We start from the raw sequence: 17,476 nt of genomic DNA on the forward strand, positions 1-17,476 counted from the left end.
TATGTGGAAGGAGAAAAGTACTGAAAATGTAGTTCAAAACTTGCTCATTTGTAGTCCAACTCAACTTTTTGGTATACAATACCTTTCTCTCTCTTAGGGAAAAAGAGAGTAATGCTGGTGCTCTCACTTGACCAGGCAGTAACTTTCAGCTAAAGTAACTTTCAGTAAATTTTCTCTTGTGTTAGGCACACACACAAAAACCCTCTACTGACAATTTTTTGTCATCATTTTATTCATTGATTTTCCTCAAGATCTTGTGGTTACATTCTCAGGATGAGAAACAAGATCCATCTGTCACAGTAATTTTTATTAGGACTTTCAGCATCTCTTTGTTTCTCTCTCTTCCCTCTCTTCTCTCCATTAGCAAAACAACTCCAGGATATCTTTCCAGAGGCTTCACAATATTTCCCTCATAACAAAACTAACAAACAACTAGATACTTAGTATGATATGTATTTTTGCTCTTCTAAACTACATATTTCTTGAGTGGGAAAAATCAACAGCAGCAGCAACTAATGGTAAGTTCAGGTATTAATATTGATGTTATTTCACAACACACATAAAATAACTATGTATTTAATCAGCTACTGAAATCATGTAGCGTAACACTGCATTTAAAACAAAAACTGAGGCAAACCATGAAACCTGAAGCTAATTTCTTGAAAGCCTTGATATCTGAGGCCTTTGTTAGTTGCATTAGAAAAGACAAGAATACTACAAGGGATGAAAATCACAGTTGCATGTGAATAGATTTCCTAATCCTTTCTCAAAATTAAAATCAATTATTTGTCAGCAAGGAACTTCTAACAGTTATACCGCAGACTTGGTTTTGCTTAGATTTCTAGCTGAATATGCATTATGGAACTGTTCAATAATGGTTATTTTCTTCATTTGTGTTAAAAATAATAATTAATAGGCCATATTTATTCCTGTGATGCTATACCTCCATTATAATACATTAATGATTAGAAGGAATGTTATTCAATACAAATAAGCAAATGACCATCTCAGTTGAAGTCACCAGAAGTGACCAACCATATATCCATCTCCTGTTGTACATCAGTATTTTTTTATTTGTCACCTTTTTTAAGATATATCATTACATACATTTCTTATGGGATCTGTAGCTTTTAGGTCAGTGGACTATGTACAAAAGACTTATCTGGAAAAGCTTGTTCCTGAAGGTACTTAACTCCCACTTTTAGTTTGGAAAACAATAATTTAATTAGTATTATAGCGACCTCCTCTTTATTTAAAACAATTAAAGATAATTTTTTTTAACAATATTCTCTATTTTCAATTAAAGTTATTGAGAATGTTGTGTATTCTACCATTAAATTGATTACACCTCTCTCCAAATTAATCTAATTGTATCATTTATTTGACATCCTTTCTCTGAATAACTAAAAGAGTAGTGAAAAAAATTAATAAAATAAAATAAAATAAAATAAAATAAAATAAAATAAAATAAAATAAAATAAAATAAAATAAAATAAAATAAAATAAAATAAAATGGGAGCCAGAGGCAGAACCTGTTAAAGAACACTAGTTTGAAACTAGCTTGAATAACTAACAATAGTTGTAAATGGGAAGAGGAATAAAGTAAAGAGTGTTGCAGTTTCAGTGTCATCTAGAACTGACATTTCTCATTCTTCTTGTCGCAGTAAGGTAAGAAAAATTAAGAACCTCTGGGAGAGTAAAAGAAGATATTGATCAGAGATCAATAGAGCAAGCTCTAAATTCTTGATTCTAAAGCTCTAAATTCAGAGCAAGCTCTAAAATCTTGTACTTGAATCTGGAGCAAGTCCTTTAAAAGAGCTGTGTAAGCTCAAAACTTGGCATTGTTTGAATGGTGAATAAAAGTTAAGATGGTTGTACCTGGGCTTTCTGGTGACAAAGTGCTGTAAGGCCTTATTTAAATTACAGTTAGAAATCTGCTGTTATTGTCACAGAGTGACGCAACAGAGCAAATTTTCCCTTTTTATTTTTGCCTAAACTCTGATGTTTCATGCTATGAATTACCTAATATTATAGATCTGTTCATTTTCTCTTGCTCACCTAGACTATTCATTATGTTACTAGTAGTTTACTGACAGAATTGAGGAACTTACAATTTTGCCTTTAAACATGATACTTGAGTGTAGTGGGTTTACGTGGCAAGGTTTTGGTAGCAGGGGGCTATAGGGGTGGTTTCTGTGAGAAAGATCTAGAAGCTGCCCCATGTTTGGGAAGGGCCCCATTGTTTTCCAGGTCTGAGCCAATAAGCGATGTTGTTTGCGCCTCTGTGAGAGCATATTTAAGACAGGGAAAAAAACGCTGCACCAGACAGCAGCCGGGAGAGTCAAGGGAGTGAGGCACAGCACCAAGGTCAGTGTAGAAGGAGGGGGGAGAGGTGCTCCAGGCGCCGGAGCAGAAGTCCCCTGCGGCCTGTGGTGAGGACCATGGTGAAGCAGGATGTCCCCCTGCAGCCCATGGAGTACCACGGTGGAGCAGGGTTCCACGCTGCAGCCCGTGGAGGAGACCACGGTGGAGCAGGTGGCCCTGCACCGACGGAGGCTGCCGCCTGTGGAAGACCCCTGCCAGAGCAGATTCCGGGCCGGACCTGTAGCCCGTGGAGAGGAGCCCACACAGGAGCAGGTGACCTGGCAGGAGCTGCTGCCCGTAGGGGAGCCAGGTTGGAGCAGTTTTCTCCTGAGGGATGGACCCCGTGGTACGGACCCATATCTGGAGCAGTTCTGAAAGAGCTGCTGCCTGTGGGAAGCCCACGCCGGATCAGTTCATCAAGGACTGCATCCCGTGGGTGGGACCCCACAGCACAGGGGACGAGAGTGACCGAGAAGGAGCGGCAGAGAAGAAGTGCTGTAGACTGACCATAACCCCCATTCCCCGTTCCCCTGCGCCGCTCGGGGGGGAGGAGGTGGAAGAGGGTGGATGGGGGGGGAAGGTGCTTTTGTTTTTTTTTTCCTTTGTTTTCTCACTTCTCTCGCTTGTTAGTTGTAGGCAATAAATCTTACTATCTCCTTATGCCGAGTCTGTTTTGCCCGTTACAATAATTATTGCGTGATTTTCTCGTCCTTATCTCAATCCTTGAGCCCTTTTCACATATTTTCTCCCCATTCCTCTTTGAGGAGGGGGAGTGAGAGAGTGGCTGTGGTGGAGCTCGGCTGCCCACTCGAGCGGAACCACGACAATGAGATAGGGGGATTTCACAAAATTATTTATACATTTACAGGTTTGACTCAGAAAAAATAAATAAATAAATAAATTATCAAATATTTGTATAAGGAAAAGGATCATATTTAATCATGGGACAAAACCCCAAGTAGACACATACACATGTCATACATGGCTGTAGTCAGAGAGATTATATACCAGTTAGGTTACACTTGATACTTCTTTATCACTCCAACCAGATATCACTTTATCACTTATTGCTTCTGTGAAAAGCAAGACAGAAAGCAATGAAAATTATTTGTATTTTCACCGTTTTTATCAGAAGTAGGAGTTTAGTAATGTCTATCTGAAATAAATACAGATTGGCGTGTTTGTTTTTCATCAGTCATTTGAGATCAAAAAGTTTGAGATGATTTCTGAAATAAGGAAATTTTAAAAGATTTTCAGAAAACGTGTGCCTTTAAGATCTTTTGAGGAAATGCTGAAAAAAAGAGAGAGGGGGGGAGACACAGGAAGAAAGAGGGAGAGGAAGAAAAGAAAGAGAAAGAAAGAAAGAAAGAAAGAAAGAAAGAAAGAAAGAAAGAAAGAAAGAAAGAGAAAGAAAGAAAGAAAGAAAGAAAGAAAGAAAGAAAGAAAGAAAGAAAGAAAGAAAGAAAGAAAGAAAGAAAGAAAGAAAGAAAGAAAGAAAGTATTTATTAAAGGAAGTTAAAACTATAATATAAGAGAAATCCCAATTTTGTTATGAAACAATATGCAGTAATATATCTGCTTCACTAACAGTCTATATTGCATTTAATATTCTGCATCTAACTATATTGCATTTAATATTCCACATATATGAATGTCCAGAGGATGGAAAGCATAGTTGATAGGCAACTAATACCAGAAAGATGTTCAATATGCTTATGACCATCATAAATATAGTTTATTGCAAAAATCATCCTTCCCAATGAGGAAGAAACCTGAAAGATTACCTGATGTTTTGGATTATTTTTTTTTTGATAGTGAACCACAAAATCTGAGTTTATTTTCTCATGTCAACAAGTGGGTGGTTAAGAAGTACTTATTAAGCAGCTAATTAAAACACCCAATAAACTACTTAGGTACCTAAGTAAATACTTAGGTATTCACTTCTTTTCTCAGAAGGACATCAAGAACCTGCAGCAGCTACCGGCAAAACATAATATAATCATCATGATAAATCAAGATGAGACTAATACAGATAGCCTGTTGAACAGAAACTGTGGAGTTACCTAGTAGAAAATATTAAGATAGGGCAAGATGCAAAATTCTCCTCCCATGTAGGGTTAGGATATTTCACTGAAATTTTGAAAAAGTAATCTTCATACTCATTATTGTGCAGTCGTCTCCTGAATGCATGTGCTTAAACTTAGTGAAATGAGCTCAACCAAAACATCTAATATAAAAATCTAACAGCTAGATCACCTGCACACTCCTCAAGGGCTCTTCCTATCAGTTAAAGAATTTACACATGACTACCAGTAGCTTTGTGTTCAGGAACAGTTTATCAAAAGTTAGTTTCTCTTAAGGAAAAATTCTGAAACATCTTCTGCAAGATCTACTATTTTAAAAGATATTTATAAACAAATGCATATACTATGCATCTGGTTGAAATCTGTGCACAAGATTGACATTGAACTAACTGGACTGTGGAAGCTTGGAGATGTGAACAAACATAAGAGTAGCTCACTAGAGAACCTAAAACTTAAGCTGAAAAGTACCTAGCTTGGTTGCATGGTTCAAGATGTGCTGGTTTTGGATGGGATAGAGTTTTGTTTTGTTTTGCTGTTTGTTTGTTTTGTTTTGTTTTGATTTGATTTATGATGAAAAACAGTGTTGATAACACACTGGTGATTTAGTTGTTGCAGAACATTGTTTACATAGAGCCAAGCACTTTTCTGCTTCTTGTGCTGCTCTGTCAGTGAGAGGAACAAGAAATGTCTGAACATCTGCCTGCTAATAGGAATTAATTCTTTATTTTGTTATGTTTATACACAGATCTTTTTCTTTACCTATTAAAGTGTAAAAAAAAAGAAAAAGTGAGGGGGAGGGTCACAAATTAATAATATATAAAATATATAAAAGAGAGCTATTAACTGTCTAAAGAGCACCCCTTCTTTCAAAACCTGTTACTAGGTATCTGCACTTTTAAAATAAATGAAAAATTTTTATACTTTGCTCAATTGCCAAGCAGATTTCTTGCACTCAAAAAAAAATATATAATAATATTATTATAATTAAAAAATACTTAAAACAAAGCAATTATGATCTAAAATCAATGATCAGTTAATTTCAAACAATTAATTCAGCTTTGTATATTTCAGATATAGTTTAAAATGTGTTACTTTGTTTCTTTAGTCAAATTAATCCTCATATCCTCATTTATTTTTGATAGTCAAATCATATACATTATCACTTAGGATTTTTGAGGGACTGTTTTATACTTTTCTAAACAATCTAACAAACACTCTGGGGAACACATTGTTGACATATGTTAAAATACGGAACCATTCAAAGTCAAAACTAAAGAAAAATGAAATCTAAAATATGACAGATTGATTAGTTGGTGTATTGGAGGGCTTACCGACCATAACCCCCACTGAAAAAAATAAAAAAGTTTTTTTTTTCTTGCTGTAGAATGACTCTGTACAATTTCATGCAGTATCACTAACAATTAAAAAATAAGAAAGATGGTCAAACTCATTCACATATAATAACTAGGCTAGTAGTGTTCTGAGCAAGCTTGTTTTGTTTGTAAACAAGTGTTAGATTTTGTGAAAAGATCTGTGTTTTCTAATTTGTACAGAACTTTAATTTACTTAGGAAACTACAAAGATACCAAGACAGTTTGTCCTCTGTTTTCAGTCAAATTTAACAAAAATATCAATTAGATTTAATTTTTGTTTTTCATATGCAACTCTATAAACAACTCCAAATCCCTAGTTTTCTGTCTTAGAGGTAGCAAAGTCATGGGATGATTTTTGTGCTTTTGATGTTTGATACTGCAGTGTTTGCATGACAAAGTTTTCATAGTGAGGTGGGCTGTAGGGATGGCTTTAGTAAGAATGGTCCAGGAACAGGCTGGTGGGGACCTATGCTGGAGCAGTCCATTCCTGAAGGGGCTCCACACTATGATACAGAACAGTGCTGGAGCAGTTCTTGAACAACTCCAGCCTATGAGAAACCCGTGTTGGATCAGTCCATGAATGACTACATGCTGTGGGAGGTGCACCATGCTGGAGCATGAAAAAATATAAGGAAGAAGGAGCAGCAGAAGTGAAGTGTTATGAACAGACTGCAACCATTCTTCATCCCTCTGAACAGACAAGGTAGGCAAGTCAAGGGGGAAGCTGAGCCTGTGTAGAAGTGAAGTGGGAAAGAGGTGTTTTTAGCTTTGGTTTTGTTTTCTCAGTATTCTAATTTATTTCTAGTTGACAATAAACTCAATTATTATTCCCCAAATTGAATCTACTTTGCCCAGAATGGTACCTGCTCCACCACGGACTGCAGAAGGGCAGTCTGCGCAACCACAGGCCTCTCCAAAGACCACAGGGTCTTTGGAGACTTCTGCTGTGGCACCTGGAGCACTTCCTGCCCTCCTTCCTCACTGACCTCAGCAGGGCTGGTTCCAACTCCTCTCTCCCAACCGTTGATGTGCAGCAGTTTTTTCTGTTTCTTAAACCTGCTCTCACAGAAGCACAACCGATGTTGCTTATTCTCTCTGCTCTGGCTAGTAGCCTTTTTGGAGCCAGCTGAAACTGGTTCTTATCTAATCTGGAGGAGCTTCTGGATTCTTCTCACAGAGTCCCCTCCCCCCAGAACTCCTCTGCTACCAAACCCTTGCCACGTAAATCCAATAAACTAGTAAGTGATCTCCCTGTCCTTACCTTGACCCAGGAGCTTATGCATCTCATTTTCTTATCTGTCTTTCTGAGGAGGGCAAGTGAGAGAGAATCTTGATGTGCATAAGGTGGCCAGCAAGTTTAACTCACCACCAATGTCAAAACATAAGGAAAATGAGAACAAGCTTTATGAGAAAGGAATAAAAAATACAGCAATTTAGTTCGTATTTCTGGCTGGATATATTCATCATGGTGTCATTAATTGTTAATGTAGTTTCTACTTATTAAAGAACTTATTAACACATGCAACTACTCTATTGTTAAGCTTGTTTTTAAGGGTGCCCTTAGATTTGTGAATACAACATAATTCACATACAACTGCTTTAAAAGGTTACAAATTTTTCAAAGTTAATGTATTAAAAAAAAAAATTAGGAAGTACCATGACTATTTTAATACTAAATTCAATTTTCAGTACCATACCAATTGGCACAAGTAGGAATGTTAATGTTATTAAAATATTCAAGTAAATTAATATGCCTCAAATCAGCTGATATAACTTCTCTTTTTATTAAAGCTTTTTTTTTTTTTTTTTTTTTTTTTGTAATATATCAACAGCTTATGTTGGTTTTAGTAGACTCAAACAGTTGACTGCAGAAGAAAATTTGTAAACTGTCTTGATACTAACAACAAAGTACTGAGCCTACATGCTTCAACAACACCTTTTTGGTTTGTAATGTCACCTATAAAATTTCAGCACAGTCATCAAACCCAGCTAGTGAAACAGTGTTAAGGGATATAGTGCTACATGTCATGACAGGGCTGAACATCATGTAAACATGTAAGTAAACAGAGACTGTAGTTCAGTTGGATCTTTCTTTATCCTTGCAAGTGGTATGAAAATATCACTTTTACATTTGGGGGAAATCTGTCAAAAGCTTGCACACAACTGACGTCTTTTGCTATGTCTGTGGGAATGTTCTTTCTCAACCCACCTCATGATGCTTGCTTATTGTTGGCACAGTAGCTAATGCATTCACCATTTCCCACAGCTGATTTTTTGACAGCAGTCCAGTTTAGAAACTCGTCTTCTTACATGGGTAATTATTTGATATATGTTTACAATGCACTAAATATTCCTTACTTTGTTCTCTCAGTGCACACACACACACACACACACACACACAAAAAAAAAGATTCCTTTATGAACTAAAGATACTTACTCCCGTTTCAACCTGTGTTACCATGGGTGCACAGGTGTTTGGGAGGAGTCATATGTGTCAGCAATAGAGCTCTTTCCTACCACTGACTTGTGTATCTCCTATTTGCCTCCTGATAAATCAATTTAGGTCTGTTGATCTCCACCTGGGACCTCCTGGTCTGATATGTAGGAACCAGGGAAATTATTCAATTATTTATTTGGCTGCTTAAAATTAGCAGTATCTTACTCTAGTATTCCTTAATGAGGTATAAGAAACAGGCCTTCCAGCTCTACCAGCTGGACAGGGAGGAGCACTCATAGGGCAAGTAGAAATATTTTTTTGGCTTCTGTTGCGACCTAATCCTGCATAGCAATTCTGACAGCTAGCTAGTTACTCTGATCTGCCTCTATTGGTGGTTTGGTCACCTTTTTCTTCACTTTCAAAAAAATCTTTTCATTTTTTGTTTGCATACTGTGAACTGAAATTTGTTTCTATGCCTATAATGTCAAACTGGGGAGGAAATTTAGATGCCAAGGCCTGTGTGTCTGCAATAAAAAGGAATAAAGAGCTCAAATTGTCACAGTTTGAAAAGCTAGGATATGAGAAGCCTACAAGGCCTGTGCTGAAAGGGATGTACAGCAGAATTAGGGGGGACTCCTGTATAAGACATGTAAAGGTTAAGGGTCTGAAAACTTTAGCTGCCAGGTCACATAAAATTAGGATAGGTGAAATGGGATGAAAAAAGAAGTCAGGAACAAAAATGCAGTTGCATTGTTTGTTTTCTCTTTTGAATAACAGATAATACAGGTAATACAATCATAAAAACTTAGTGTGCTTTCAAGAAACTGAGTAAGCTGCGCCCTTGTTTTAGTATTGGTGTCACCATTCAGGTGCCATGCTTTCAGCCTCCTTCAGGTTTTGTGAATATTGCACAGGAGCATGGCAAGAAAAAGTGGTCAGAAAGGACCAGGAATAGTGTTGTTAGAGGCATGTTTCTATACCTTTCTCACCTTTCTAGAAATAAGGAGAGACTACTTTTTAGTAATCAGTGTCCCTGACACAGAATAACAGAATGGTTGAGGTTGGAAGGGACTTCTAGACATCACCTAGTCCAACCCTCTGCCAAGCAAGGTCACCTAGAGCATATCCCATGCAGGCGGGTTTTGAATATCTTTTGAATACCCACAGAAGGAGATTCCACAGCCTCTCTGGACATCCTGTTCCAGTGCTCTGTCACCCTCACAGTAAAGAAGTGTTTTCTCATATACATATAGAACTTCCCATGTTTCTGTTTGTGCCCATTGCCTCTTGTAAATGTGCAGTTTGTCACATACATGATATTTATGAACAATGTAACACACTACTTTTTATAATGCTCTTTTAATAATTGGAAACACAATCTAGTTGCCATAAAATTTCCGTAGTTTGACTGGTATGTAAAGTACAAGAAAATCTAGAATATCACTGAGTGTAATGTTTTTTCTGCCATATGTCTTTTCATAAGTCATGGCATTTTTTCTGCCTTAATATGGCACTGCTGATCCCCTAACCACCACAGTTAAGTTTATTTTGGTGGTGAAGCAAAACAAACATAACTTATTCTACACTCAATTGGAGGGAGGTAAGTATTACTATAAAAGTATGCATCATATGTCCACCAGTGCTGGTCATTCTTTAAGCGATGCCTCCTAGAAGCACAAGATCAGGCAATTCCTAAATATCGCAAGTCAGGCAGGCGGGGCAGGAGGCCGGTGTGGCTGACCAGGAACATTCTAATGGAGGTTAGGCGGAAACAGAGAGTGTTTCGCTACTGGAAGGAGGGCCAGGTGTCATGGAAAGAATACAGGGATGCTGTTCGTGTTTGTAGGGAGAAAATTCGTGTGACCAAAGCACATCTAGAGTTGAAGCTGGCTGTGTCTGTGAGAGAAAATAAAAAGGGTTTTTTTAGGTATGTGAATGGAGAAAGGAGAACTAAAGAATACATAGGGCCGCTCCTTGATAAGGAAGGTCTCCTCACAGACAATGACATAGGCAAAGCAGAGAAGCTTAACGCCTTCTTTGCCTCTGTCTTCAATGCCGATGATGGGCTTCGGGACCCAGGGTGCCCTGAGTTGGAGGACAGGGACGGTGGGGATGACAGACTCCCAACCGACCCTGAACGTGTGCGGGATTTGCTACTCCACCTGGATCCCTACAAGTCCATGGGTCCGGATGGGATTCATCCCCGGGTGCTGAAAGAGCTGGCGGACGTCATCGCGGAACCTCTCTCAATTATTTTTCAACGATCCTGGGAATTTGGAGAGGTCCCGGTAGACTGGAAGCTGGCAAATGTTGTGCCGATTTTCAAGAAGGGTCAGAAAGAAGACCCTAGCAATTACAGGCCTGTCAGTCTCACGTCAGTGCCTGGTAAAATCATGGAGAAGATGGTTCTCGAACTTATTGAGGCGCACCTGGGGGACAAAGCAGTCATTGGTCCCAGCCAGCATGGGTTTGTGAAGGGTAGGTCCTGCCTAACTAACCTGATTACCTTTTATGATAAGATCACCCGTATGGTGGACCAAGGGAAACCAGCTGATGTGATTTTTTTGGACTTCAGCAAGGCTTTTGACACAGTTTCCCATAGGATCCTACTGGACAAAATGTCCACCATACAGCTAAATAAAAACATCATACGATGGGTGAGCAATTGGCTAACGGGCAGGGCCCAAAAGGTTATGGTAAATGGGGCTGCGTCAGGCTGGCGGGCGGTCACCAGTGGGGTCCCTCAAGGCTCCATTTTAGGGCCGGTACTTTTCAATATTTTTATAAACGATCTGGATGTAGGAATAGAAGGTATTTTGAGCAAGTTTGCTGATGACACCAAACTTGGAGGAGTTGTGGACTCGAATGAGGGTGGAAAGGCCTTGCAGAGGGATCTGGATAGGTTGGAGAGCTGCACGATCACCAACCGCATGAAGTTCAATAAGAGCAAGTGCCGGGTCCTGCACCTGGGACGGGGAAACCCTGGCTGCACGTACAGACTGGGCGATGAGACGCTGGAGAGCAGCCTAGAAGAGAGGGATCTGGGGGTCGTGGTAGACAGCAAGTTGAATATGAGCCAGTAGTGTGCCCTGGCAGCCAGGAGGGCCAACCGTGTCCTGGGGTGCATCAAACACGGCATCGCTAGTAGGTCAAGGGAGGTGATTGTCCCGCTCTACTCTGCGCTGGTGCAGCCTCACCTCGAGTACTGTGTGCAGTTCTGGGCACCACAGTATAAAAAGGCCATGAAACTGTTGGAGAGTGTCCAGAGGAGGGCTACGAAGATGGTGAAAGGCCTGGAGGGGAAGACGTACGAAGAACGGCTGAGGTCACTGGGCCTGTTCAGCCTGGAGAAGAGGAGGCTGAGGGGAGACCTCATCACAGTCTACAACTTCCTCGTAAGGGGGTGTTGAGAGGCAGGAGACCTTTTCTCCATTAACACCAGTGACAGGACCTGCGGGAACGAGGTTAAGCTGAGGCAGGGGAAATTTAGGCTTGACATCAGGAGGGGGTTCTTCACAGAGAGGGTGGTTGCACACTGGAACAGGCTCCCCAGGGAAGTGGTCACTGCACCGAGCCTGTCTGAATTTAAGAAGAGATTGGACTGTGCACTTAGTCGCATGGTCTGAACTTTTGGGTAGACCTGTGCGGTGTCAAGAGTTGGACTTGATGATCCTTAAGGGTCCCTTCCAACTCAGGATATTCTATTCTATTCTATTCTATTCTATTCTATTCTATTCTATTCTATTCTATTCTATTCTATTCTATTCATCTTTTTTTTTTTTTTTTCTCCATAAACTACAGAGAATCATGATTATGACAGCACCTTTCTATTCAGTTACTGTTTACTTCATTTTGTCTCATTCCAAAATATGTGTGTGTGGCAAAAGAAGAGTTCTAAGTAACTTCAATGGGCAGAAGAGATGACGTGACCATAATTCTTCTGTCTTATTCAACCTAACAACTGGAGAGAAAAGATACTTTTTAAAACTAAAATCTCAGTCACGCTGTAAATATCTTGGAAAATATTATGCCCTAAAATACACCAATTCTCCTAGAAAAAGGAATGGAATGGAATGAAATGAAATGAAATGAAATGAAATGAAATGAAATGAAATGAAATGAAATGAAATGAAATTTAATTTAAAAAAAAGACAAAACAAAGCAGAGATATACCATGTTTGGGGGACAAAACACTTCTATTTCTATTGATCTGTTCTCTTCAAGTGTTTCTTGTGGCCTCTCAGGATATTCACATCTCAAAACTTTACATTAACGAGCCTTCAAATAATGTAAAGCTTGATGTCCTGAAATAGACGATACAACGACTGTACAAGATAACAGAGTGATAACATTTACAATAGCTATCAACAAATACGGCTTATGAGATAGCAAGGACAGCCAAGAAGTTTAATAGAAATTTGAGAAGATTTATTCTTAACCTTGGTGTCCAGTTATTTTAAAAATAATAGATAAATAAATAAATAAAAAGTATGCAATAGTTTTAACACATGTTTTTACAAATACTCATTAAAAATACTTACAATAAATACTGCTACAACATTTCATAAAGCAATATCTATGATCAACAGCAAATATTTTTAATGAAATGGATTCAAATTTTCCTTGCAAATTCCACCATTGCCTTCTGTTAGTTTGTAAGAAGATAACGAGTCCTTTGAGATTAAGCCAAGGTGAGCAGGGTGGGGGGCTGCTTCAGAGGACAAAATAACTCTCTCCTGTTGACCTAGTTAGAATTTACTTCTCAAAAATAGATCTGTTCCCTAACTCTTGCATAACTCTCAGTGCAAAGCAAAATAGGAAGTGATTCCATAAAACGGAGAAATGGATTGACTTCTTGTTATGCTCTGTTCTTTATAATGCACATGGGTAAAGAAATGAAGAATTCTCTTATTTTAGATAAGAAAGAGAAGAAATTGCAATATTGCTTTCATACAGTCTTCATAACACAAATCAATCTGTCTTTCAAGTGAAGTGCATAAAAGATTGGGGAATAGGGATTTAAACTTTTTTTAAAAGACTTCTAAGAACTGGAGATGAAGTTTTCTCTAAGCTTCAGCTAAAGTTGTTTAGATAAACTGGGCTCAATTCATTCTTGGCTTTCAGTTTATATGTCTTTCTCTGCCAGTGCAAAATGTATGCAAAGTGGATATAAAATGCTACCAGACAAATGCAAACCAGACATGCCATTTTACACCTACTTTACAATCATTCTGTTCTGGCACAGCTGCTGAAAACAAGGGAAACCTTACTCCCTTCTATATTAAGAACACTTTCCATGTGGTGTTAGTGCAAAAAATATATGGTAATGTCCTTTTTTTTTTTTTTTTTTCTGTTGTCTTTGTCACACTAGTCATGAAGGCTTATGGAAAAAGAGACTCTATGTACTGACTGAGATGGATTTCTTCAGATCTTCTGAGAAATTAACCTTGCTTTACTACACTCTACTATTACTACAATAAACATTTTTTTGCTGCTGTGTTTTTTGTTGTTGTTGTTTGTTTGTTCATTTGTTTTAACCAGAATGGTGGTTAAATATTTGAAGAGATCACACAGAGGAGTTCTGAAATCTTCATCTTTTGAGTTGCTTCAGACTTAACTGAACAAATCCCTGAGCAATCACACTAATGAAAAGTTATTGGGGGGGTAGGGAGGGAAGGGGATTTGATGACTTCCAGAGGTCTCTTCCAACCTAAATAATGGTTTTATAATTCTATGTGTAATACTTTTAATTTTACTACAGGGAAATAATGACAATCTGATCTAAAGACATGAGAAGGAAAATGAAAATATATGAAAATGCCATACCTTCACAATTTATCCCTAAAGAATCTTAATCAATGTCATACTGGAAATGACATTCAGAATGCAGTTGAAATGCTAAAGCTATGTATTATCCAGCAACTTGTGAAGCTTATAAGAAAGGAAAGAATCTTTCAGCATGAAGCATGCGTATACATATAGCTGTATATATTGTAATTATGTCACAAACACAGAAATGTACATATAACAAAGAGCAATTGAAATCCTTACGTACATGCATATCCACTATTGATATTGTAAGTATGAAAGTCTAAATATAACTACAGTAAATGATCTTCATACTATGTGATTAAGACCTGATACAGATACAGGGAAAAGCGATAACCATATAATATTAAGCAAAGAGCAGAACAAGATTCCAAACCTGATAAAAGAAAAAGGATATTAAAAATGTGAAGTCTTGAAATGTAGATAACATGATCTGTTAAACAGGACACTAACATTATGCTCAAGAATCAAAATGACTTCTAACAAGTTTTTGATGGTAATTTATCATGGAATGGAATGCAGAAGAAATATTATTTTCACCACTTCTCTGTATGTTTTAAGGGAATGTCTCTTAATCACTGTTATGAGTTTACAAAGCATATAGTTTTCAATTAATTGGGTGATCCTGAAATGAACCAAATCCTTATATAAACAGTGCTTATTGTGCATTATTACTATAGTAGCCTAGATTGCGAAAACTCTGAAAACAGCCATGTGCCAGCAAAGTTGCTTGTTCTAGCATCATTGACTGAAATATCAGTAGTGACACAAAACAGATGTCTTACAAGAAATGTGTTCTCATACTAAATAAGCAAAAGAGATATTAATGATCTTTTTTTTTTTTTTTAAATCATGAGCATTTGAGTACCGATTCACAGCTTTTGAACTCACAGTAAAGACAATAAAAGGTAACATGACAAATTTATTGCTGAGCTGTTCTGAGTTTAAAAAATACAGCTCAAATGCACAAATGATACATGGCATATCTGGTAAGGTTTGTAAAACCACAATCAAACTGATATGCTATAAAATAAGCTGTAGAAATTTTCAGCAGCTGTAGGCTTTTGTAGTTGCACAAGAGCTTAGAGAATGCCCAATTTGTGCTTTAGACACCAGGGATATGTGCTTCCACCAAATTATCTTCCACATCAAATCTGCACGAAGAACAAGATCTCTCTCATTGACTCGCTCCATAAGCATACATGCTAATACACATTAATTTTTTCTTTTTATATACACGTATATTTTTCATCTTGTGTATACATATTGTAATTTGTATCAGATAATTTTATTACATTTTCTGATATAAATTAAAACATTTATTAATAAAGCCTCATGAATCACGAGAAAGATCCTAACCTGAATTTTTCTATGCTTTCCAAGACTTTTTTTTCCATCAAACTACTCAAAGTTCATCTGAATGCAGTGCAGTTTATACTTGTACACACTAAGACTTCAATCTGTAATAAATTATTCACAGTAGATTGTCCTCAGAAGTAGAGAAAAAACCAACCGCCTTGATAGTGGTGCTGGAAAGAAAAAAAAAAGTCCTTATCATAAGTAAGGTGTTCAGTACTCTGCTCATATGATGAGTGACCCCCAAAGCCTTGAAAGTAATTATCTCAGAAAACCCAGTTTATAGCTTTGTGTCTATTAATAGTAGAAAAAAAAAAAAAAAAAAAAAAAAAAAAAAGCTTCCTTCTGTTTAAGATAATGACAGCTACTAAAGAGCACTTCAGGTTAAACAACAAATTAAAAAATTTTACTTCCATCAGCAGACTTTTCAGAGCCTCTCTAAATGCAAAGTTCTTTTATGAGAAGTGTTAACATATGCTAGTTACCTGGTCATTCAGGAGGTAAGAAACACATCGCTGGCTTTTTGGATGGATTAAAAAATGATTGGGAAAAAACAAAAGACAGGCCAGAGACAGTTAACCCTTAACATCAGACACCTTCATGAAATCTTCATGACTCATCACAGGCTTCCTTGTTCATGACAAGAAAAAAATAAAAATAAAAATAAAAATAAAAATAAAAAAGTTACTTCCTTTTTCTCAGATTTTCATCTGAAAATAAGGTTAGAATATTTAGGCCCAAATCAAACAAATTACAGGCTTTATAAAGTTTTATGATAGCTTTCCCAAATCAGGTGTGGGTTGTTTTTTATTTTAGCGATCTTTTTCAACCAAAATCTTAAAATGCCTTAATTCTTCACTGTAAAGATAGCATTCCTCAACTTTTTAAAATTCTATGTCATTAAAAGTGTTCAAAGTATTCTTTGAAAAGAAGAGCAGAAATTTGGTGAGTAGAGGAAGCTTTAAAGTGCAGTTACAAGCCAGCCCCATAGAATTCCTGACACTCCATGTCTTAGCAAGGTCAAGTAGGGATCTTCATTCATATTTAAATTCCAGCTAATATTTAGTGAAAGGGTTTTGCATCATATTTTCCAGATCTAATTAATAACATCTTGACATCTGAGAACAAATTTAGAAGTGCTAAATGTGCAACAGCTAAGAAATTCATGTGCCAGATGAGAGAAGTAGGGAATGAAATATAAGTACTCAAGAGAATAAAGAGGTTTTTCAGTGAAGCACTTCATGCCTTGTTTCATCCCACAAACGTGAGAAAGCAGAAAAAGCTGCTACAGTAAAGCAAAGGGAAGATTTAGGCCCTGATCCTCCCCAGATACCTACAGTAATCAGGCCAAGCATCCTCAGCAAAGGGACAAGAAACAAACAGCTATGCAACTGCTAAGTGAGAGAGTAGAAAGTTTAAATTAGGTAGAGAGACAGAAGAAGGTTTGATTAATATGGAAAATCAGAATCATTCATAATAAAGTTAAACTAATTTCTTATTGTTCAATGATAAATGGGATTGGAGTGAGGAAAGAGCAATTTTCTAAAATATTGAAAGTGGAGAACATGAAATGAAACCTGTCATGGTCTTTTACATGTCCATAGCATCCTTTGGCCATTTATTGCTTTATTCAGTGTATTACAGAGTCAAAGATGGTTCACTTACTTCTGCTAACAAACTCAATCACAGCTTACTTTCCATGTCAACTGAGGAGCCCAGACCCTGTGAAGAGCGTGTTCTGACCACACTCACATGGATGAATTCACACTAACAAAATAATGATATCAACAGCATTTTAAAAGTAGTTGAACATAACAGCAAGTTAATTCATAGGAAAAGTCTTGCAAGACTTAAGATTTTGTAAAAGACAATGATGGATCATATTTCAGAGGTGTATGGTTTAATTATATTGCCGCCTAGTTATATATAGAAATAGGAACTGCAAAAACTATGTTCAGCTTGGTGATTGAGATGCACAACACAAGTGTAAAGGAGAGATAGTGTTGCATCACAAAAGAAAAGACTGTCAAAAA

This window comes from Netta rufina (genome assembly GCF_964035555.1).
Source record: "Netta rufina genome assembly, chromosome: 4".
In the NCBI taxonomy this organism is placed as follows: domain Eukaryota; kingdom Metazoa; phylum Chordata; class Aves; order Anseriformes; family Anatidae; genus Netta; species Netta rufina.